General features: G+C 34.7%; 1 non-coding gene across 1 annotated transcript; it reads right to left on the minus strand.

Moving 5' to 3' along the window:
• Window positions 1–9,683: 9,683 nt before the first annotated feature.
• On the minus strand, window positions 9,684–9,794 carry LOC128032772 (small nucleolar RNA R71). Its single transcript, XR_008189091.1, has one exon. It is a non-coding gene; the product is annotated as a small nucleolar RNA R71 (small nucleolar RNA).
• Window positions 9,795–17,078: the final 7,284 nt, after the last annotated feature.

Consider the following 17,078-nt stretch of genomic DNA (forward strand, 5'->3'; position numbering starts at 1 on the left):
GTAAAGCGAAATACATGGGTCTAACTTGGTCAAATGAGAAGAATAAGCAAGTGATATTCACTATTTGTGATATTGGTTAATAACTTAACTAGGTTACTCTAATAGGATTAGATACCTAGAGGCAGGAGATTTGTATAAATCATGAGATGATTGGAACACGAGTTGTTCACCAAATAGATGAGTTACATGTGATGTAATTAGCAAGTGTTGCTTACCTAAATAACCATAATCTTGAGAGTAAAGCCAAAGTTGACTTAAAAAGGGGTGAAATATGGATCTTTACCCACTAGAAAACTTTAGAGAAAGTTTTTTTAAAATTAAAATATGAGGGTTATTAAATTTGAATAAAATAGTGTGAGCATCATTTAATAAAGTCCTTCTAATGATTATAATAAACTTGGTAAATGTACTCAGGAGCATATTTTATTATTATAGATTAATTATGCTAAACAACACAAGTTCTTTATCATATCGATCGGTCCTTAAGAAGGACAAGTTGAATGGCTTAAACTTTCTTGACTGGTTCTGTAACTTGAAGATTGTCCCCAAATAAAAATGTAAATTATATGTTAGTGAAGAGCCAGATCCTTATGAACCAGTAGCTAATGCCTCTAGAGTTGAAAAGGATGCTTATAAGAAGTATCTTAATGGCATGTTAGACATAGGATGTCTAATGCTTGCTACATGACTCTTGAGCGTCAAAAGCAAAATGAGGATATGGTTGCCTATGATATGATCCAGCACTTCAAGGAATTATATAAGGGGCAAGCATGTCAAGAGAGCTACGAAACCTCTAAAGCTTTATTTTGATGCAAAATTATGGAGGGAACTCTTGTGTGAACTCACTTTCTTAATATGATAGGCTATATTGAAAGCCTTGAAAAACTAGGATTCCCTCTAGGTGTGGAGTTGGCTACCGATGTCATCCTACAATCATTGTCAGATATTTTTAGCCAATTTATCTTTAATTTCAACATGAATGAGATTAATAAGACATTGCCATAGTTACTTACATTTTACGAACTACTGAAAGTAAAATGAAAATGGCTAGGCCTAAGCCCATTCTAATGGTCCGCAAGGTCAAGGGCAGAGGAAAGGCTAAGGCTAAAGCAAAACCTAAGGATAATGGCGAGGCCAATCCCAAAAAAGGAAAAGTTGCATTGAAACCTAAAGGAGGAATTGCTAATGAAGGAACATGTTTCCATTATGGTAAGACTGGACACTGAAAGAGGAACTGTCCTGTCTATCTTGAATAGGTCAAGAAGGAAAAGGAAAATGGATCGTCCACTTCAGGTATTTATGTTATTGGTATTATTTTATGAACATCTACTTCTTGGGTATTACATACTACATGTGGCTCTCATATTTGTACCTCTATATAGGGACTGCAAAGAAGTAGGAATATGGCTAAAGGAAATGTGGACCTGTGAGTTGGGAATGGAGCAAGAGTTGCTCCATTAGTTGTAGTAACACATATTTTATCATTTCCTAGTGGACTTGATTTAATTTTGGAGGATTTTTATTTTGTACCCTATTTTACTAGAAACATTACTTCAATTTCTTATTTAGACAAAATTGGTATTGAGACAATTATTAAGAATAATTGTTGTTCATTTTATCTCAATAATGTTTTCTATGGTTTGACACAATTAGTAAATGGCCTCTACATTTTAGATCAAGATAGACCCATTTATAACACAAATACTAAAAGATTAAAAATAAATGACTTTAATCAAAGCTCCATAAAGATGGGATTTTGGATTTTTTTGTTTTCGAATAATTGGATATATGTGAGTCTTGCTTGTTGGGTAAAATGAATAAAACTCATTTTAATAGTAAAAGTGAGAGAGCTACTGATTTATTCAGCTTAATACATATTGATGTATGTGGACCAATGAATACACAAGCCAATGGAGGTTTTCAATATTTCATTACTTTCACTGATGACTTCAGTAGATATGGGTATATTTATCTTGTGTGCCATAAATATGAAGCCCTTGAAAATTTCAAGGAATTTAAAAATAAAGTACAAAATCAACTAGGTAAAAGTATTAAGGCACTTCGATTAGATCAAGGAGGAGAATGCTTAAGCTTAGAGTTTGATGAGTTTTTGAAGGAATGTGGGATTATCTCTCAACTTACACCTCTTGGTACTTCATAATGGAATGAAGTTTCTAAAAGGAGACATTGAACACTATTAGACAAGGTTCAATCAATGATGAGTCATGTTGATCTTGTTACTTTTTGAGGGGGACAGGCACTTGAAACAATTATTTTCACGCAAAATCATGTTCCATCTAAATCAGTTCAAAAGACACCATATGAGTTGTGGACTAGGAAATGTCCTAGTATGTCTATCATGAAGATTTGGGGTTGTGAACCTTATGTTAAACGTCATGTTCCTAAGAGATATGGATTTGTCATTACAACACATGGTGATATTCTAGTTATGGATCAAGATAAGCCTAGGACTTACCAAGAAGCAGTGGCGAGCCCAGATTATAAGAAATGGCTTGAGGGCATCAGGTCTAAGATGGATTCCATGTCAGAAAACCAAATATGGATCTTCGTTGACCCACTACCCATAGGGTGCAAGTGGGTTTTCAAAAAGAAAACTGACATGGATGGTAATGTACAAACATACAAAGGGAGATTAGTCGCTAAAGGCTTTTGCCAAGTTCTTGGTATTGACTATGATGAAAGCTTTTCTCATGTTGCTATGTTTAAATCCATCCGGATATTACTTGCAATTGCTGCAATTTCATGATTATGAAATCTAAAAGATGGACATCAAAACAACTTTCCTTAATGGGAAACTGAAAGAGGATGTGTACATGACACAACCTGAAGGTTTTGCCGATCCAAAAGATGTTGGTAAGATATGGAAGCTACAAAGATTCATTTATGGATTAAAACAAGTTTCTCGAAGTTGGAATCTTCGTTTTAATGATGTGATCAAAGAGTTTAGTTTTGTCAAAATGAAGATGAGCCTTGTGTTTACAAGAAAATTAATGGGATCAATGTTGTATTCTTGGTACTGTATGTAGATGACATACTTATCATAGGAAATCACATACCTACCCTACAGTCTATTAAGACTTGGTTAGGAAGTTGTTTTTCTATGAAGAACTTGGGTGAGGCTATATATACATATTAGGAGTCAAAATCTATAAAGATAGATCAAGGCGACTCCTAGGTCTAAGAAAAAGTACATACATAGATAAGGTACTAAAAATGTTCAATATGGAAGAATCTAAGAGAGGATTTTTTCCTATAAGACATGGTATTTAAATCTCGAAGGAAATGTGTCCTTCAACATCACAAGAGAGAGAATGTATGAGTAAGATTGCATATGCTTCGGCTATTGGATTTATCATGTATGCCATGTTATATACTCACCTAGATGTATCGTATGCGTTAAGCATGATGAGTAGGTACCAAGTAGATCCCAGTGAAAGTCATTGGGTCGTAGTTAAAAATATCCTTGAGTACTTGAGAAGGACTAAGGATACATTCCTTATATATGGAGGTGAGGAAGAGCTGAGTGTAAAAGGTTACACTGATACTAGTTTCCAAATCGACAAGGATGATTCACGATCGTAATCAGGTTTTGTGTTTTGCCTTAGTGGTGGCGCTGTGAGCTAGAAAAGTTTAAAGCAAGATACAATAGTTGATTTTACAACTGATACCGAGTGTATTGCAGCTAAGGAGGCTGCAAAAGAGGTTGTTTGGATCAAGAAGTTCATATCGAAACTAGGGGTTGTGCCTAGCATATCAAATACTATACAACTTTATTGTGGCAACAACGGAGCTACTACACCTGCAAAGAAACCTGGATCTTACCAGCAATCCAAACATATAATTAGGCGCTTTCATCTCATTCGAGAAATCATTGATCGAAGAAATGTGGAAATATGCAGAGTACCAATACATGACAACATTGTTGATCCACTGACAAAGCCTTTGACATAGCAGAAGCATAATCCTCACTCGGTATTAGATATATGATTGATTGGTCTTAGTGCTAGTGGGAGATTATTAGAGTATGCCCAAAGACCAATCATGAGATGATTGTAATCACATACTCATTTTACCTTGTTTATTAATATAAGGCATTGCCATTATAATTTCAGTTTCTTTTTCTGTGTATATAAATAAACTAAATTGTAATAAAGTTCTAAGAAAATATGATTATTCTTAAAAGGTCTTAGTCAAGTATTATTGTGGGCTTGGACAACAATAATGTATTGAGACTAATGTGTATTTGATTGATGACAAAGAGTTGTCATTGACATAGGGATGTCAAAATCAATACATAAGTATGTGTTAGAGAACAACATATTGGACTGACCTGCTATGAGTATGTTTCTTGGATTATCATGTAATAGTGACAATATTACTCATACTGGTAACTATTTATATGATACTCAGACTTGAGACCATCATTGTCCCAACATCGTGAGTCATATATTTTAATATAGTCAAAATGTCTATTGTAACAAGCTGTACTATAAAGACAGATGTTGGATATACCACAATCCATATAGTGGGATATGGTTGATCAAGATAGGATTTATCCCTTCTACATAATGGGAGCAATATCTCTTGATGGAGTGAGACTAGAAATGCATGTCCATGCTTGAATAAGTTGATATGATATATCGCACTTTTTTGTTTATTGTAGTCTGCTCCGAAAATCAAGATATATGAGATTGGACTATAAAAGTGTGACTATTCCATGACTTGTGTCTAATCTAGATATTAAGGATAAAAAAGATTATCACAGAAAGGTTTTGTCGAATCACGACTTCTTCTAACTTATGTGGCAATGATGCACTACTCGATGCCATTCATTGCTTGTAAAGTTTGAAACGCTCTAGTATTACTACCAACATTACAACAGCCTACAGGGCCACACCCTATAGTTGAAACAAACAAAATCCAAATACATTTGGTATTGTATGTAGTTATCACATGAATTAAATTAATTGTTGAATTAAATTAATTTAATAGTTAAATATTAAACACATTTTATGTACAATTTTTTAAACACAAATATAGAAGTATAAATACTTAATATATGAATTTGATTAATACAAAATATTAACTGTATATATTTTACCGAAAATATAAACAATTATATTAATTAATTTAGGTCAAAATATAAAAGACATGAAAATTAATATTCTTTTGGAAAGAATATAATTAATATATGAATTTGATTCATACAAAATATTAATTTTATATATTTTACAAAATTTATTAATATGAACAGTTATATTAATTAATTTCGGTCATAATATAAAAGATATGAAAATTAATATTCTTTTGAAAAGAATATAATTAATATATGAATTTGATTCAAACAAAATATTAATTGTCAATATTTTACCGAATTTATTAATATAAACAGTTACATAAATTAATTTTGGTCAAAATATAAAAGACATGGAAATTAATATTCTTTTGGAAATGATATAATTAATATATGAATTTGATTCATACAAAATATTAATTGTATATATTTTACTGAATTTATTAATATAAAAACTATATTAATTAATTTTGATCAAAATATAAAACACATGAAAATTAATATTCTTATGGAAATAATATAATTAATATATGAATTTGATTCATACATATTATTAATTGTATATATTTTATCAAATTTATTAATATAAATAGTTATATTAATTAATTTTGGTCAAAATATAAAAGATAAAATTAATATTCTTTTGGAAAGTATATAATTCGTTTTTCTAACTTTCCATTAATAGGGAATAATCCTATATTTTTTGGAAAGAATATAATTCATTTTTCTAACTTTTCATTTGCCTTGTTTATTAATTAAAGAATAATCTTGATTATCCTTTTTGATATGTGATATCAAAGTGGATAAATGGAGGATAATCCCTTTGTGCATGAAGGTTTCCAATTTAATAATTTAACAGGTCTAGCAACCATTTCTAATTTTCTCTGAAAAAGTTTAAAATAAAGTGGTTGTTCATTTTTTACGAGGTGGATTACGTAGAAGCCGAGATGTTTTCATTGTGGCTTGGAACCGACATCGAATCAACAACATCCTTTCAACATTTTGAATAAAAAAATGTATATTTTCAACCTTATTTCAACCCAATTCATTCATCGTACATTGATCCTTGGTTATGGATCACTGAAATATTTTTTTCGTTGCGCCACGGGGAGAACCGGCGATCCCAACAGCAGCAACCTTTAAATGTGGTCATCAACAGAGTGAGAAAAACAAGAAAAATTTAGGAGAAAATTGTAAAGAAATATCTATCCTTGAGCCTAATTATCCTGAGTCAAGAGAAATCTTCTTTGTAATCGGTGCAGGTCAAAAGAATAGGTTTAAGGAACAATGAAAGAGAAAGAAGGTGGAGTAGCACAATGGGCAATGGACTAACACTTAAAGAAACAAAAACACTTCCTCGTGTACATTAATGGAGTTGTCGGACGAATCAAGCAATAAAACTTGATAAATCTATACCAATATCTAATTTTTGCAAATTATTGTCTATCTGACTAACTAGTTAGTATAGATTCTAATATATATCAAATTTACATTTTATGAGAACCGAGACACTCTAAAAATTGGAATTTTGGGCAAAACAGATTCAGTGTCGCAACATCAAGGCCAGAATTGAAAGAATTGAGAAAACCAACTCGATGTCACGACATGAACTCCATGTGTCGCAAGACCGAAAACAATATACCTAGAATTCCAAAATTTCAGAGTGTGATGCGACATCGAACCTCGATGTCACAACAACGACAAATTTCAAGGGTTGTTGCGACACGGAACCCTTGTGTCGTAACATTGTTGCAATTTTCTGCAAGATTGACACAACCCAATTGTGCAACCCGACAGACTAAACCTTGTTTTACCCGGGTTTTAACCCTAAAACCCTTGTTTTTAAATGTAAAACACCTTAACTTCACATTTTAAACCTCTCAAAACCACAAAACCCCTTTTCATTAAATCCCTAAATCTACAAGCCTCTTTTGCAATCTGGAACATTAGTTGATGCAGGATTGACATAACCGATTAGGAACAGAGCAACAAGGACTACAATATCGAGGTTAAGGGTTCAAAAATTTATTTTTACCTTTACATTGGAAATATTGTGTGATACATCTTTCATATTAGTATAAATTATATTTAACATGCCACCTAGAAATTCTAAAAAGTCGAGTGTGCAAGAACCAACGACAGTTTTGAATTCCTTAAAATTTCGAAACCAAAATGCCGAGAAGTATTATCTTAAACTTCAAGGAAAAACTTTTATCCAAGAAAGGGGATTCGAACCATCAATGGTTCTTTGTAATGAAATATGGTCCTTAGTATGGTATCATAGATGGGAGCAATTCTGTATCACTCCCAAAGAAGCCTTTGTTATTCAAATTGTAGAAGAATTTTATTGATCTATTGTAATTTGGTGTAGCAAATTAAACTAGTTTTCATACTTTAGGAGCTTGACTACAAGCACTTTGGTTAAGTTTGAGTTAAGTTTTTGTAATTCTATTTGCATTCAATAAAATGTGTAATTTGAGTCTTTTATTGACCATAGGGGTCGAATGGGGCCTAAAGGTGAGCTAATATGTTTTATGAGCGTGTAAGAGACTATTAGGATGTGTACTAACTCAATACTAGTTGTTGTGTTGTAACACGAAGAGTTGGATATCGCAACATAGGAAGCAGAATAGAAGAATTTCAAGATTGCCTTCAGTGTCGCGACAAAGCTTGAGGCTGTCGTGACACACCCCTGAAGATGAACCATACTACCTTCAATGTTGGGACACATGACTTGGTGTGTCACGACATCACCTCTGTACGATAAATAATTACGAGCCAGGGGTGTTTTGGTCTACACAATCAAACATTAAGCACGATGATGGCAGTTGGCCTAGGCTTAAGGACGATAGCCACCGACCTACGGCTAAGGACGACGACCACTCTTAAGTCTATAAATAGGCTCATCTAACCCATGTTATGGATGACTTTAGATATTGTATAATTTTATTCCTATTTTTAGTCTTTTAGTCTTTCTCTTTTCTTAGGCTTTAGGTTTATTTCAGTTTTTGTTCTTTGATTTTGTGGAAGAGATTAGATTTGTGAACTTGATCAAACTCTATGAGGATTTGACATTCTATTCAATACAAATTAGGCTTCTTCTAAACTTTATATTCTTGAATTTTTATTCATAGCTATTTTATATATCAAGTTTATACTGTTAATAATATTCATGAAGAACTAATCCTCCTATGGGAGATTAGTGATTGGAGGTATGATTAATTAACTATTTTTAGGGTTTTCTTAACGGATCAGTTGTTCTGGAAAGGAAGAACTTAAAACCCTAGCTTGACGATCCTAGGAAGTTATTAAGGTGAGAATTAAACCAAAATTGGTATGGTTTATAGGTGAACACCTTAACCCTGAATCGGTCTTGACTGTGAGGTTGAGAGATAAGTAGTTCTTGCAGACTTGTTATTCTAGTAGAAGATTGGAAGATCCTACTGGGTTATCGACAAGTTGATTGAACAACAAAACCCGAAGCGACAATGGTTATGTTTACCGGAGCAAACTAATCACCCATGCTCAGATTTGACAGATTCTACTATTTGACTTCTCACGATTTATTTCTTTGCTTTTCTTTTTATTGTTGTTATTAAAAATACCAAAAATATTTCTTTAATATTTCATTGTAAGATAATCTATCTAAAGTACTAATTAGATCTATTTGTGCTTAGGTTAGAATTAACTTAGTGCTTGCCTCCCTTGAGTACGATACTCGGAGTACTATCTACTCCGTTGTAACTATATTAAAACTTGACCCGTATACTTACGGATACTGCCTCTTTAAAATATTTTGTGCGGTTTTTTAATCTAGACGTTGATACGTCTAGAGGCGGTCAAGTTGTTGGCGCCATTGCCGGGGAGGCAACATCACTAATTTAATTTTAATTTTAATTTTGGAATTTTTATAAAATAATTAGGAAAATTTTAAATTATAGCTACGATTTATTTTATTTTTATTTATTTTTGCTAATCTCTTCTTTTGGGTTTAGTGTATGACACGTAGCAAAGGAACACCTATAGAGATAGTCATAGATCCAAAAAGAATAATTCGTAGGAATCATCGCCAGCAATAGCAACAACAGCAACAACAAATGTAGAATCAACCACTTGCTATAGGTAATTTACCACCACGAGAAAATCCACTATTCAACGAAGTTAACCAAAATAACCTATAAGATCCACCACCACCATCATAACTACCTGCAGGCAATCTTATGGCACATAATGAAATAACTCTAAGGGAATACGTTCTACCAAATTTGGATATGGTTCAATGGAGTATAACGGTGCCAGTTATCATGACCAATAATTTTGAAATTAAGCTAGCTATGATCTAGAACAATTTCCAGTTTTGAGGAACGATAACAGAAGATTCGAGTCAGTATTTAAAATGATTCCTCTAGCTTTGTGACACTTTCAAATATAATGGGTTCAGTGATGATGCTATTCGTCTTCGGTTGTTCCCCTTCTCATTAATTGATAATGAATTTTCTTGGTTTGATTCGCAGGCACCAAGGTCCATCACAACATGGGACGAACTTGCAGGAAAGTTCCTACAAGAGTTCTTCCCCATTAACAAGACAGTCCAGCTAACAAGAGAGATTGTTATGTTCAAAAAGTTAGAGGGAGAGAGTTTTCATGAAGCTTGAGAGCGTTTTAAAGCACTGATTCAAAAATGTCCACATCACAGATTGCCTGAGTGGTTACGACTGCAAATATTTACAATGGGTTGGATGTACACACAAGGTCAGGATTAGATGGAGCAGTAGGAGGAGCCTTAATGAACCGAGCATATGAGGATGCATATGAATTAATAGAAAATATAGTGATGAACTTCTACTAGTGGCCAACTGAGCAATATACATATGGCTAGAGACCATCTATGGTAAATGCTGTCCAGGTGGATGATAGACATCAATAGCTAGTGGACAGAATCAACCGAATAGAATCTGAAAATAGTGTACCATCCATATATGGAGGGAACAAACCGCTCTTCCATTTTATCAACAATCCAACCGAGGACATGAATCATATCGAAATAGGGGTGGAAACCCATATTCAAATATGTACAATCATGGATGGAGAGATCACCCAAACCTGAGATGTGGGGAAATCAAGAAGGAGGTAATACTTCGAATCAAGTCAAAAACACTAATTATCAACCTCCTTATTTACAAAAACCTCAGGAAAAAGCCAACCCAAATGACCATACTATATGTGGTCAATACTTGGATCGGATAGAGGGGGAAACACAGTCATTGAGGACAAATGTGAAGAAAATGCAATCTGAATGCACTAATTTGACAAAAAAATTAACTAAGCTAAAAGATCAAATGAGCCAATTGATGAGTATAGTGAGAGATATCAAAAGAAAAATTGGCACCAACATTCCTAGCAATACTGAAAATAATCCTCGAAAGGAAGGGAATGTGAAAGCAATCGCGCTCCATTCAGGAAAAATCTTGAGTAGCCCAAAAACTCTGACACAAGAGAAGACAAGAGAGAATGCAGAAGATCATCAAGAGGACCCTCAAGAGGTTGACAATGAACCTGCTATCACACCGATACCATTCCCTTCAACATTGGAAGAGAGACAAAAATGGGATGAAGGCAAGTTTTTAAAATTTTTTTAAAAAATTAAATGTTAATTTGCCTTTGATTAAGGCGGGTTAACAAGTTAATACGAGCACTTCTTGTAGTGCTATTATATCTAGATAGGTTCCCCAAAAGCTGAAAGACCTAGGAAGTTTTACAATTCCAATAAAGATAGGGAGTATCCATTTCAATAAAGCCCTATGTGATTTAGGAGATAGTATCAATTTAATGGCTCTATCCATATATGAAAAACTCAGGTTAGGGGACCTCAAGAACAAATAAATTACACTATAATTGGCTAACAGATCTTCAGTGCATCCGAAAGGAGTGTTAAAAGATGTGTTAGTCAAAGTGCATAGTTTTATCATTCCTGCAAACTTGGTAGTCTTAGACTTTGTTAGGTAACCCTTTTCTAGCTACGTCAAAGTCCACCATTCATTTGGAGAAAAATGAAATAACCATGAAGATCAATGGCCAAATAGAAATTTTAAATGTGGTCACCAATAGAGTAGGGAAAATAGGAGGAAGTTAAGGGAGCAGTGTAATGAAATATCTATCCTTAAACCTAACTACCCTGAATCAAGGGACGCACTTTTTGTAATCAGTACAAGTTGAAATAACAGGTTCAAGGAAAGGGATAAATGATAGAAGGTGGACTAATACTAAAAGAAACGGGAGCAAAAAAGCATTTTTGGAACTGACGGATGAATCCGACAATAAAACTTGACAATTTTAATTAACCTATAATTTTATGTAAATTATTGTATATTTAACTAACTGTTTATTGTATATTCTAATTTGTATCAAATTGATGTTTTATAGGAACCGTGACCCTCTAAGAATTGGAAATTTGGCCTAAAATATAGTCGGTTTCGTAACACGGCAACCTTGTGACTCAACGCCAAGCCCAGAATTGAAGGAATTGAATAAACCAACTCGATGTCGCGACATGAACACCGTGTGTTGCAAAACCAGCAACAGTATACCCAAAATTCTAAAATTTCAGAGTTTGTCACGACATCAAACCCCAATGTTGTGGCAGGAAACCCCTATGTCGTGACATCGCTGCAATTTTCAGTAGGGTTCACCCGACCCATTTGTGCAACACGGATGCGTAACCCTTATTTTACCCAATTTTTAAACCTAGAAAACTCTAATTTTTAAATTAAACACACTTCAACCCAAACTCTAACCCTTTCTTAAACATTAAACCCTTTAAGGCACTCTCCATCTTTAAACCATTTTCTACCCAAACCCTAAATTCAGAAAACTCCATTGTCATTCCTCAAGCTTTATTTGGGTGCAGGATTATCAAACACACCAAGAGAAACAACAAGAGTTTCAAGGAAGTCGAGGTTAAGCGTTCTTTTTCCCATTTTTACTATTTCATTAAGATTATTGCTTAATGTTTCATTAATTTATAGCAAAAAATATTATTAAATATGCCTCCAAGAAAGGTTAGAAGAACTAATGAACCAGAATCATTGACGGTTTTGAATCCCTCTAATTTCCCAAATCTGAACATTGAAAATTATTTTGTAGAACTTCAGGGAAAAACGTTTATTCAAGAGAGGGGATTTGAACCGTCGATGGTTCTTTATCAGGAGATATGGCCTTTGGTTAGATATTATAGATGAGAACATTTTTGTACAATCCCAGAGGACTCTGTTGTGCTCCCTGTAGTTCAAGAAGTCTATGCATCTTTGTGGGACTAAGAGTCTAAGAAAATTGAAGGACATACATGGGAAACAGTACCAATGCAAGGGGAGGAAGTACAAATACTCCTCGGGTTACTTGTGAATTTTATAATGCTCCATTTTATGTAAAATATTTTTTAGAAGAAACTGATTTAGAATATTTCTGAGATATAAACATGAATAACATTATAAGTTTCCTAATAGAAGAGAGGGGTGACTGGAAATGTCGCCCAGACACTAATATCCCGACCTCCTTTAATCAAACAATAATGTTTCTCGAAGCAAAAATGTGGATTCAATTTTTGTGTACTCAAGTAGCCCATGCTTTAAATGTGTCTAATGTCAGTACCTTACGAGCGGTTTTTCTTTACCCTGTTTTACAGAAAAAAAACAAATATGCATCAGAAGATGGATATATCAAAATATGAAGCGATCCATTAGCAGTCAGAAAGTAGGGATCTTCTTTCATCCCTTAGTGACAATAATGCGATCTCGTATTCGTTGGTTGATTTGAGTCACTTGTGTTCCCGATCGTAAAATTAAGTAGTAAGGATTTCGTTTAACAAAAAGGCTAATTTCAAAGAAAAATAGGCTTAAGAAAAAAAAGTGCATAGTTGTTATGGTTGATGGATGAATTGAGATGATCTTAATAGCTGAAGAACGAACCAATATTAAAGAATATCGACCCAATTCTTAGATGAGCTCTTAAGGTGGAAATGGTGGATAGATTGAACCGTGACCCACTATCTATTAGAGATAGGAACCAAACAGTATAGATGAATGCCACACTTATAAAAGTGATAAGTTCACAAATGAAACAGATTGTTGCCACTAGACTTAGCTAGATAAGTCAATTTGAGTCACCAAAGAACAATGAGAGTTGAACAACTCACAATTAGGTTAAAATTCATAGAAGGATCCAAAAGTTCTTTCTACAAGTTACAAGTTAAATATTTATAGGCTGTGAAGTGGCCAGCCGAATAGGCAAGATACAATCAGAATAAATGGAGCTAGAAGTCTATTGATTTAGCTGATTAATTCCTTGAAGATTTCTAGATATGAGAGTTGCCATCAGCTTTGTCAATTGAAATTCCCCAGTATTCAATTAAGTGGACTTAGAAATTGAGCTAAAAAAGCAAGGAGCTTAATCGGTCAAGAATAGTTATGAACATGAATAAATGCCTCCATGGTTCACTGAATATGCTTGCAGCTTTTAAATGCTTCTTGGGCGCTTGAAAAGTCCTTGGTGTGACCATCAAGACTTGGATAGCCCCTTTAGTGTGAACATCAGGATTTAGACGGTCTCTTTGGTCTAAACAAAGCAGCTGGCTGATCAGTCAACTGTGGCTTAATTGATGCCATAGCTTTTCATGAATAGTCACTTGGAAGAGTGTACCCAGTAGCTACCTTATACATGAATGTCCTGGTGCATGTTCCTTAAGAAATTCGGTCTAATGTATATAAAACTATACATGCATGTCCAGCTGCCAATGTGAACAATCGCAAAGACAAATTGATGACTCGATTAAATGCGATATTAAGACAAACTGAAAACATAACTTAATTTATATTAAACTTAGACACACAATTATAATGTCTGACTTAAGACCGAATGTAAAACATATATTAATGTTGTCCAAACTAATACTTAATGAAAGACAAAAATTAATGATGTCCAAACTATTAAGGATGTTTAACTTAAGCAATTAAATTAACTAAAATAAAATTAAGTCCTTATTCCAGTAGCTGAATTAAGCTAGCTAAAACTAAAAGTAGCTTGAAGCAGGTTGCATGGGACGCATGGAAGGCATTCCCAAGCTCAACCAATGAATCCTGAAACAGTTTCTCCCCAAACTTGATCAACAAGACCCGAGATAGATTCCTTGAATCTCTTGGCTTAGGAACGAGTGATTGGTCCCGTTGGCAGCTCAATTGGGTCACAAGCGGTTTTGGTTGAGTCATTGGCCGAGACCGCATCATACCCTCCTCTTCAAGGTGATTTGTCCCTAAATCATCAACTACATCATATGGAGAAAGGTCAGACACGTTGAAGCTAGCACTCACATTATACTCACCTGGAAGGTCCAACTTGTACGAGTTGTCATTGATCCGCTCCAGCACTTGAAAGGGCCATCGTCTCTAGGTAGCAACTTAGACCTCCTTTGTGCTGGAAACCTTTCCTTTCGCATATGAATCCAGACCTAATCTCCAGGTTCAAAGACTACTCGTTTGTGACCTTTGTTTGCTCAAGAGGGGTTAAGAGATTAAACCCATATACTACTTGAAATGGAGAATTCTTGGTGGCTAAAAGAACAAATCAGTTATAAGAAAATTCAATGTGTGGCAAACATTCCTCCTATGTCTCTAGATTCTTCCTAATAATCGCTCTTAACAAGGTTGATAGAACTCAGTTCACCACTTCGATTTGACCATCCATTTGTGGGTGGCACGTTGTAGAAAATAGTAGCTTAGTGCCAAGTCTTCCCCATAAAGTTCTCCAAAAATGGCTAAGAAACTTAGTATCTCTATCTGACATAATGGTTCTTGGAATGCCATGAAGTCATACTACTTCCCTGAAAAATAAATTTGCTGCATTCAAAGCATCATCAATTTTATGGCAAGAAATAAAATGAGCCATTTTTGAAAAATGATCAACAACTACACAGATTGACTACTTCCCGCTTTTAGTTCTAGGGAGTCCTAATACAAAATCCATGGATATGTCAACCCAAGGTTCTTCGGGAATGGGCTGAGATTTGTACAATCCATGGGGCTTGATGCGTGATTTGGCCTTCCTGCAAGCAATTTATCATTTGCGTACTCTTTCCACATCGCGTTTCATCTTTGGCCAAAAGAAATGCCATGGAGCATGGCCGAGGTCTTGGTCACTCCAAAATGACCTATGAGGCCTCCACTATGCGCCTCATTCACTAGTATTTCCCGAACGGATCCTTGAGGTATGTATAACTTGCCTTCACGGAATAGATATCCATCATGCCTATAAAGTTTTTCAAAAGCTCCCTTTCGCAAGCTTTATACACTTCACCAAAATCAACATCAGTTTCATACAATTCTTTCAGATATGCAAACCCAACCAATTTAGAGTATAAATTATTAAGAAGCTCGTACCTTCTCGACAATGCATCAGCTACAATATTCTCCTTACCTTTCTTATACTTGATCACATAGGGAAATGATTCAAGAAACTCTACCCACTTGGCATGCCTCTTGTTCAATTTATTTTGCCCTTTTAGGTGTTTTAAAGCTTCGTGATCGGTGTGAATAACAAACTCCTTGGGCCACAGGTAGTGTTGCCTTGTTTCCAATACCTGAATCAGCGCATACATTTCCTTGTCATATTTTGGATAATTGAGGGTGGCTCCATTAAGTTTCTCACTGAAATATGCTGTGGGAATCCCATTTTGAGTTAACACAGCTCCAATTCCTATTCTTGAGGCATCACATTCAATCTCGAAAGTTTTGTTAAAATTAGGTGAAGATAATAAAGGAGCATTCGTCAAATAATCTTTAATCAATATGAAGGCTTTCTCTTGTTCCTCACCCCATTGAAAATTAAAGTTTTTCTTAATAATCCCAGTTAAAGGAGCAGCCAAGGTACTAAAATTAGGAACAAACCTTCTATAGAAACTAGCTAAGCCATGGAAAATTCTTACTTGGCTAATGTTTGTAGGTCGTGGCCATTCTTGAATTGCATTTACCTTTTTCTTGGTCAACTTCAAGACCTTCAGAGCTAACCACGAATCCTAGAAAGAAAATTTGTTAGTACAAAATGAACACTTTTTAAGATTAGCAAACAAAGTTTCCTTTCGCAGCACTTCCAAAATAGATTTCAAGTGATGTACATGATCTTTCAAAGACTTACTATAAACCAAAATATCATCAAAATAAACCACACAGAATTTACCAATAAAAGATCACAGGATATGGTTCATTAAACGCATGAAGGTACTTGGTGCGTTAGTTAGGCCGGAAGGCATAACCAACCACTCGTACAAACCATGTTTGGTTTTGAATACGGTTTCCCATTCATCTCCTTCCCTCATTCGGATATGGTGATAGCCACTCTTGAGGTCTATCTTGGAGAATAGTTGAGCTCCACTTAGCTCATCCAACATATCATCTAGACGCAGAATCGGATGCCTATATTTAATGGTGATCTTGTTGATGGCTCGGCAGTCCACACACATACGCCAAGAGCCATCTTTTTTAGGCACCAAAAGTACGGGCACAGCACACAGGCTTAAACTCTCTCGAACGTACCCCTTTTCCAGTAATTCAGTCACTTGCCTTTGAAGCCCCTTTGTTTCTTCGGGGTTACTTCGATAGGCTGGTCAGTTTGGAATCGCGACTAGAGGTACAAAATCGATTTGATGCTCGATTCCTTGAATAGGTGGTAGACCACTCGGAATGTCCTCCGGAAACACATCTTCAAATTCCTACAATAAAGTCACAATAGAAGAACGCAAGGTGTCAATTAAATCATTAGTTGCCATCAAACTTACCTTGTACATGAGTACAAACATAGGTTGTTTCAGCAACAAGGATTTTTGAATCTCTCTCTATTTTGCATAGAAATTCCACCTTCTAGAATCACTCTCTCTTTTTCTTTCCTTTTCTTCTCGTGTTTGTATCTCACACTCTTTGTTTTTGTTTCTCATTTTTAC

This window comes from Gossypium raimondii, chromosome 1 (genome assembly GCF_025698545.1).
Source record: "Gossypium raimondii isolate GPD5lz chromosome 1, ASM2569854v1, whole genome shotgun sequence".
In the NCBI taxonomy this organism is placed as follows: domain Eukaryota; kingdom Viridiplantae; phylum Streptophyta; class Magnoliopsida; order Malvales; family Malvaceae; genus Gossypium; species Gossypium raimondii.